We start from the raw sequence: 8,950 nt of genomic DNA on the forward strand, positions 1-8,950 counted from the left end.
CACTGAAAATCCCCAAACTGGAGTTGAGCACAAACCAGACACCAAAGGGAAAGAAAAAGAAAAAGGCTCTCAGGGAAAAAAGGCTCTTGGGAAGCTAAACCACTGACACCTTACCTAGATTTTGTAGTTCCTATTTTATCTTTTCTAGATGTTGTTCAAACAAATAGGTACAGAGGCTGTTCTCAGCAAGGGCAGTGGGCAGTGCTCTGCCACAGGAGTTTATTTTTAAACCAGTGGTTCAGATGCTCTTCCCTCATGTAGGCAAAAGGAAACTGCTGACAGAGGATGAAGTACAGGAGACGAAACTTGGTCATCCAGGCACACTTTCATCTGGAAATGTCTGATACACAGATATGAATTGACAGAAAAATTGGATCTACTGGGATAGGTGTGACAGAGGAGACTGAAAAGCTGACAGAATGGGGTTGCTGGTAACAAAGGAAAGAAAAGAATCTTATTTCTCTATGTCTGAAAATGTTAATTAAGTGGGAGAAGGGAACACTTTCTTCTATCTACCTGAAGAGAGTTTTGGACAAATAACAGGTGTCAGACACTTTTGTATGTTGGTTGCTTTTCCTGTGGGTTCTCCGGCTTGCTGCAAAGAGATGATTCACACACTGTTTGAAAGCTGCCGTTTTCCTGCAAGCGTTTTGGTTTCTGGTATGCACTGGAAGTATTTCACACCAAAAAAAGGAAAAAATGGGTGTTTGAGGAAGCTAAAGGCACTAAAGGAAATTCTGAGGGAAAGACAAACAAGAGTCTTGTGGTGGTTAAGGCACTCCACAGGTTAAAACACAATAAATGGAAAAGTAAATGTAGGCTGAAAGATCAAAAAATAAACAAGAAATAAAATGGAAGATGTGACTGACCAGGAGGCAAAAATGTGTATCGCCATGCCTCTTTCTTGTCTGAAAGCCTCAGAGGTCTTGCAGCTCAAGGTAGGACACAAACCCATTGCCTCTCAAGCTTGTGCTGGACATTGCTCATTTGCATCAATCATCTGGGGTTTTTTTCCTTCCATTAGTATTTAAACAATGCAGACAACGTCCTTCTCACCATCTTTGGTCACCATCCTTGGATGACTGAATGGCCGCTCCACACCCACTACAGCCCCTGGCTCCGTCCCAGCACCACCGCCCCACCAGCAGCAGCCAAACTGTTTGAATCTGGGTGCCTAAATTGAGGTTCCTGGTCAGTAAGCACCTCCATAAAGTGGGCTGCTTTTTGAAAGCATGGAGGATCCCATTGCAAAGATATTTGTACTGCGACACGTCACACACAAAGACAATTTCTGTGGCAGTTCAGTCTCTGAGCAGGTCAGATTTCCTTTCTCAATATGATGTATTTATACTATGTTGCTGTGGTTTGCTCTAATGAACAACCAGCTATACATTGATAATCCCCAAAGCCTTGTGAGCTGCTGAGGAGCACTCTAGCCTGCCCAGGCAAAACATCAGTAAAAAAACCCCACTACTGACATGACAGAAAGGGATGGGAGTGTATTTAGATGCCATACTTAAGCATTAACTTCCCTGCTTCCACCCAACTGTTAGGGGTTATCATTTGTCCTTTGACTTAGGTTGACATTCCCCCTATCTGCTTGTCTCATCCACTTCAGAAGAGAGAATCATCTCCTCTAACGTTAGCCCTTCCCAGTGCAGACCACTGTACCTGGGCGAGCATCTTGTGCAGCTTGCATAGCCACTACAGAGAAGTAGGCACTTTTGGGGAGCAATTCATCTGTGACCTCCTGTAGACATCTCAGAGGGTAATGAAACGCCTGGTCCTATGCATCTCCACCAGAGCTGGGGTGACTCTCTTGGGGGTAGGAGGCTGCGTTTGTTCCAGTGAATCCCATGGATTCTGTCTATCTCCTTCTCTCAGCTTGGACACTTCAGGTCCTTGTTGTGGTCAGAGGCAACATGCAGTGTTCCAGACTACAAAGTTCATAAATTAAGATATACTTGCTCTACCTGCAACTGTAAATTGTTTATTAACCTTCAAGAATTTCTGAGAACCTGCGAAGTATTTCCCAGATAAGCTGGGAAGAAAAATACGGTCTTAAAAAACACTATGAAGGGCAACTATGAAAACAATTGAACTAATAAAAATATTTCATTTTGATAATTTCAACCATTGTTTGATTTTTACTAGATTTCCAGGCTTTTTCATAATTCTATTTAAAATTAATTTGCATTTCTATGCTCTTTTTTTAAAGACCTAGAGGAAATAAGATTGAATTTAGGAACTGTTGCAAGGGGAGATTTCAGCCATTTGAAAGTTTCCTTTCTTGAACAATTTTATTTTTCTCTAATTGGGAAATTCATCAGACCCAATCCTTTCCAGCAACCCTTTTTGCTTCTGATGAATCAGCATTTCCTGATGAAGAGCTGCTTGGTCAAAAATTCTGGCTGAGTTCAAAGGTTTTACCGCACCTGGGTTAATTATTCCTTCTACACTGGGTAGACCATGGGCTGTGCTGAACTGGTGCCTGCAAGTGTTGCCGTAGCAGATGTGACTAGAAACCTTGCAGTGATGGGGGAGAGTTTGATCTGTGTTGGTTTCTGTTTAGAGTAGCTGTGGGACATGCACAGGCTTTTATTTAAAAAGGGATGATCCGTTTTCAGAGCAGATAATTAACAAAGTAGTGTCTTGATTTCTTCGTTGAAAACTACACATGTGGGAATTAAGACTGGCAGTATATAAAGCCTCCTGGTGCCATTACTATATTGCTTTTTTAAGTATAATCACACTTTAAAGGCAATTCTAAGGAAATATTTCTACTCTTTTAGCTGAACCTGCTGTCTCTCCCCTCTCTGTCCACATTCACATGCAGTAACACCGATGTCCTGTGGATGCTGCATAGGTCTTGTACCTCACCCAGACGAGGCTCTGGCACATCTTTGTGTGGTGGTTTAAGATGTCAATGCACAAAAAGGAGGCAGCAGAAGAGGCCAGGCACCCGTGTCCCAGCTAAGTCAGGGCATCTGTCATTGCTGAAGCACCCTCTGCACCAGCATATGCTGAGATGCTGGGCTCTGCCTGGCTGTCATGCTGGGCTCCTGCAGCTGCTCTTGCTGATGAAGGAAAGCCAGGCCCCAGAAACTGGTCAGATAAACGAAATCAAAGGAGGAACTGCTTGAACTGCTGCAGCCGGATGGCCTTGAGCAGTTGCAGCAGTGCCACTGAGTAATCTCCAGTGACTCCCATCAGTGGCACCCTTGGCTTTCAACAACTAAGCGTCACGAGATTTCCTCTAAGCTCAACCAGGACCTAAGTGTAGCTATCCTTTTTGATCCTGGGGCTCGCACAGTATCCAGCAGCAAGATTTTTAAATAACAAGCCTCATCCTGCATTGAGATTCTCAGATCTGAGTCTGTATTTCAGCACGTGCCAGAGCCCACGCTAGGTTGGTACTGTCTGTTGGTAACAGTAAACCTCTTAACAAGCGCACAGAAGGGGCAGGAGGAGGGGAGGTCAGCTGTTTTCAGCAGCCACATCCCTCCGATCCTTCTCCCTGATTGGGATTAGCATATTCTGCTATTGTTTTGGTCCTCCAGAATTCTCTTGTTTCCAGTTAATCAGCAACGAGTCCCTCCAGGGGTAGGTAATCATGCCGATGGATCCATGTGACTGAAGCAGAACACAACAGCCAAGTAAGTCTGTTTTGTCCTTCTTGGTTCTTTAAATTCAGATTCAAATGCAAAATTAATCTCCTGAAAAATGCCCCCTTTTTTTTTTTTTGTGCGTTCTCACTACCGATGAGGCCAAAGGCAACCGGTTAGCATCCTTCCTACATGAAGCAAAGGACAACTAAAATCTAACTAAACTCTGATCTCTGTAGCTTGCTGTGCAATGCAGCTGAGTGCCGTTGCTCATGAACCACACAAGGATGCAATTAGTTTAACAGCTCTTTATTATGAATGCGGCAGAACAGAATTAGAACTCAATTTACAAGTCTCCCTTTTAAACCCATTCAGCCGTTAAGGCCGCATCATCTTTCAGTTTTCCAAGACATATAATTGATAAATGATTTCTCCCTGCACACCTCAACTCCTCATCTTTATTCATGAACCAATTAATCTCCGTAGGACACTGTGATCATTTACATACATGGCCAATGTCACCAACCTCTGTCATTTCATTCTGGAAACAATTTTGCAGCCCATGAAGCCATGAGGAGGGGAAAATTTGGACTACGTCTGAATTTCTGTGGTTCTGGCATTTCTGTCACATCATTCCCAAATATAAAAATCAGATGCTACCTGTGCTAGAAAACGATGGGTTAACCTGAGAGGAAAGAGACTTCTCATCCCCTGGTGAGTGCTGTACAGGCAGTATGTTTGAATCCTTGCTGATAGGTATGAGTAGAGGCTGAAAATACATGTTCACCTTGTGTTTTTGAGTACTCAGTTATGCCAACCTACTTTATTCATTTTTTTCATTCTACTCTCCGTGCTGTTTAGCTTTCCAGGGTCAGCAGAGAGAAAGATGCTGTGGTGCGTGTGCTGTTTTGGGGAGGTGAGGAGGTTTCTGTACTGGTTAAACAGTTTCCTCATGAGCTCTCTTTCCTGAAGGTCTATTATCAGCTCCCACCCAAACAACATGTTGTCCCAAGTGACTCATGTTTTCTTATTGCCAGCAGATATCGATTTATTGGCCATTATCTTAACAAGGAGCACTTGCAAAGCAAGTTTAACTTCGTTAAACAAAGGATATCAAAGGGAGCCACAGGAGCACTCCAGGCAGAGCTGCTGAGCACTTGAGAAAGGTGCTCCCAGTACCACCTACAGAGAACATGCTTCAGCTAAGGTGCAAGCGAATGGATGCACACCTGTCCCCCGCTCTATGTACACAGGTGTGTATGTACATATCAGGAATGCAATTAGCCCTGGAGTAGTGATGCGTTCTGCCTGTCTCTAAGTGTATATCAACAGTATGTGCTGCTCTTCTCTGCACTGCTTGCACTTGCTCACATTGCTTGCATGGCATCTGACAGAGGTTAGAAGAGTGGATGCTTCCTTTGGGCTTTTGGAGGATGCTGGGACCTGTTTGAGGATGCTGGTGAAGGGAAGCTCCATGTAGCGAAGCTCCATGTAGCAAAGCTCCTGCCCTTTTTGTTCACTCCTCTCAGCTGGTGCGGTCCCCACCTCGGAGAGGCACATCTCACTCTCAGCCCATCCTGGCTATCAGTCAGCGCAAGCAGATCCACACTGCAGAGAGACTCATCCCTGTCTCAGAAGAACAGCTCTTGTACAAATACATCCAAGCAGGGACTTGACTTTTCTTCTATGCATCCAGGGATGGGGAAGGGGAGAGGTGAGCTTTCCTACGGTGCACTCTCAACATTGCAGTTGCAGACCCCCAGCAAAGCAAGGACATGGTTGTATGGCTGCTCCAGCCCAGCACAGTGCGACTGCTCTGGCAACTGAGGGCATCTGTGCTGAAAGCTTCTGCCATCTGCATCCAAGGACCATGCTCTGAAAGCCCCATGATTCCTGTTTGGGGTGTCATTTCCAAACCTTTGGAAGAACAGTGTAGGCTAGAGAGGAATTTCTATCACGGTGCTAGGTATCCCCCTGCCCAGAGCTTGTATGAGAAGTGTGAAGTAAAACAAACTTACAAGAATTTGTTCCTCTACTAAGCTCAAAACCTCTGGGTGCTCCCAAATGGATGCCACTAGGTAAGCAGAGGCTGAACCTGTATTAGTAGGTTGTTCCCACGTGTTGTAAAGCTTGGCAAGTCAAGGAGGTTTCTGACGGTACGGGTCCCATTAGCACAGTTCACAACCTCTAAAATTAGCAGAACCTATATAACTTAAATTTGGCTCCAACAGTGAATTTGGTAAATTTCTAGAGGCATTTGACTATTCTACAAGGTCTGATCACCACATGGGCAGCATTGTCCCATGTTGGTCTAAGAAGGATTGTGACTGAAGAATTATGGGGCACCGCGGCCACATTTCCCTAATGTGAAATGTAATTTGTCAGTGCAGCAAGCAGTGGAGGTAGGGCTGGTGGTGAGGGCCTGCATCCCTCCTCAGAGATCTCTCTTACTTTTCACTGATGTGGCTGGCTGAGCCTCTCACTGCCGTGTTACTTAACCATAGGACTGTTTCGCTGACACCCAAGCAGACGCAGATCTTGAGTAGAAGGTGTGGAGAGGTTGATGGACCTGTGGTTGATCCACCACCTCTCAGACCTGCAGGGTGTTCTGCTCCAGGGCTGCAAAATCACGGGAGGACATGTTACCGAGGGACTGGTCAGAGGACATCTCCCAGCCTCAGCAACAAACTGACACGGGCTCTGAGGTGTTCGATTTGCTTAACTGCAGTGAAGAGCCAGGACAACTTCATGGGCTGCTGGAGGTGCTTGGCAATGGGACATTGCTTTTCTGCCTGTGTGAATCAAAGCAGCACCGTGCACATCAATCACCTCCTAGGAGATTTCCCGAGTGGATGTGTGGGGTTCTTCTCCATGCTTTGTGTGTTTACAGATATTAATTTCTGTATTCCTAGAGATCCTTAACACATGCACTAAATGAGTGCCTGCCCTGAGGGAGTTCAGTGCTTCTATGCATGATGGGTTATGTAGCTTTCTGCTCTTTCCACAAATTTCCGACATATCATTACCTATGAGCACACGGCCTGTGCGAATTCTGGCCCTTCTGAGCTTTGGATAATTTAACATGGATCTGTAATAGCAATAGTAGGTTGCACCCTGAGAGCATATTAAGTTTTGTGTAAGACACTGTTGCCTTTAAAAAGTGATCAGGGCACAAAAAGTAAATAACATGCAGTCAAAAACAATGCTTCAAGAATATAGTCATTTAACTTAATGAGAACTAAGACTCAGAGCTGTGTGTGATTTTCAGAGCAGCAAAGGAACTGTCAGGGCAACGACACAGTTTTCTTGGTGGCAGAAGAGAACCATCACCGGGCACTGATTGATGTTAAAAATATGGACAAAATATCAAGCGATGTTGGTTCTAATTCAGTTTGCCTACACTAAGCTATATAAAGTCCACAGATACCACCTTACCAGTACATGGAGCTCCTGTAGTTCCTGCCTTGTTTAATGAACAGCTTCTTAGGTTTAAGGATAAATTTTAACTCTGACATTGCTCACCACACAGCAGGTGATGAGGCTCAGGCATTCAGTGGTGCTACTCTCTGCTGCTCACCTTGTCCATTTGCCTGAAAAGTACTGGACTTAACGTGGCTGAGCAGCCTGGAGGAAAATGCTCCCAAATTCTTGACAAGTCCATTCTCCAGATGGTGGAGGAGGCTGCCAGAAGCGGCAGAAGATGGAGAGCTGGAAAGTCACAGTAGCAACTCAACGCATGGATCTGCAAGATCAGAGGCACCAGGATCCATTTCTCCATCAAGCTGAAAGCAGCGGTAGCTGAGTACTTGCTGTAGGACCAGTGCTGCTCATGTGCTTTTTGCAGTCACCTGCCAGAGGCAAGGTCCTGTTTTCCAAGCAGGAGCCAGATCAAAGCTGTTGCTCAGTTAGGCAGCAATGAACACCAAGACCTGAAGTTTGTGATCAAGCTGACAGCAGAATTAAGCTGCACTTGGAAGGAGGAGTGATGTCAGGTTGGGGTTTTGGTTCAATTCCATCGCTGGAGGAAGTAGAAACATGATTTTATCTGTACAAGAGCACAGCAGCCAGCCATACCGCTTGCTGTCCCCTTTCTAAAGCCAGAATAGATGATTTCTAGCCAGGCTTGATGATTTACAAGAAGGTGTAAAACCTTCATCATGCACTTAATTATGCTTTACTACACTATGGGGGAATATTTCCTTTGGAGTCCATCTGGTGATCAGACTGTACCCTGAAGCATGTGGATTGATTGCCCTCATGGTTTTTTCTCCTAGTTAGTCTAACTGCTGATGCTTTATTTTTATTCATATGAATGTCTAAGCCTTTTTGAAGCATTGAAAATTATGATTAATTGTGCAATGAAAATCAATAATGAAAGTGCTTACAAAGCCAGCTTGATTTGGGAGTGAATCCCAAAGACAGCTGCTTTCTCTAAGAGTGATGGAAAAAGTTGGAGAAAAGCAACAGCAAAAATTTCCAGATCCTGTTTTTTGGTGATGTTTGTCATGGGTTTAACCCCTTCAGCATCTGCTAGGAGCTTTATTACAGGCTCCTATTACCAGTTCATGCAAGCAAAACCTCAAGTCCGTTAAATAAACAAGAATACCCAATTAAACAGAGGTGCATTGAAAAGTGAAAATGTCTATACTCCTGTACCAGAATGCAGCTATTCCCACACCTTCAGGTCCATGACAGCTTTATTTTTCAACGGAGATTATAGAGATAGGGATGAAAATCTGGTCAGGCATTTACTATAGTATCCCTGCCAGCAGCACTTAGTCCCTTTTGCACACTGGCAGGTGCTAGCGTTTTGCCTAGGGTTAAATATCCCAATTTTTCTCCATTTCCCAAAGGAGAGCATTTTCGGAGCTCATGCATGCCAGTTTCTCAAGCTCCAGATAGAGTGACTGCCACCTCGTGGTTAGCTCTCCCTCCTGAACTGGTCCAGGACTGGTGCCAGGGCTCACTGATGCTGCAGAGCTGCAGGTTGGGGCTCAGAGATTGTGTCCCTGGGGACAGAGGACTAAAACGGGGAGGGATGTATGGCAGAGTGCCTGGCTCCAGTGCTGGGATGCTGAGGAGGAGGAAAACCAGCCCCCTCCTTCACAAAACATGCTTCGAATAACAGCGTACATCACCTGGCCCCTCTCCAGAGCCTGGGCCGGAGGCAGGTTTTGATCTCCAGGGCCCCTGAAGACCTGCATCTTGCCTATGGGAAATGCATGATGTGTGAAAGCCTCCTCTCCCTGCCTTTCTCAGCAGGCTCCTCTAAAAATTGTACCCCCTGTGCAAAAAACTGAGTTGCTAAGGGCTGGTGAATGGGAAATGCCTGAAAACCCCTTCTT

Source organism: Cariama cristata, unplaced genomic scaffold (assembly GCF_000690535.1).
Source record: "Cariama cristata isolate BGI_N322 unplaced genomic scaffold, ASM69053v1 scaffold11897, whole genome shotgun sequence".
Classification (NCBI taxonomy): Eukaryota; Metazoa; Chordata; class Aves; order Cariamiformes; family Cariamidae; genus Cariama; species Cariama cristata.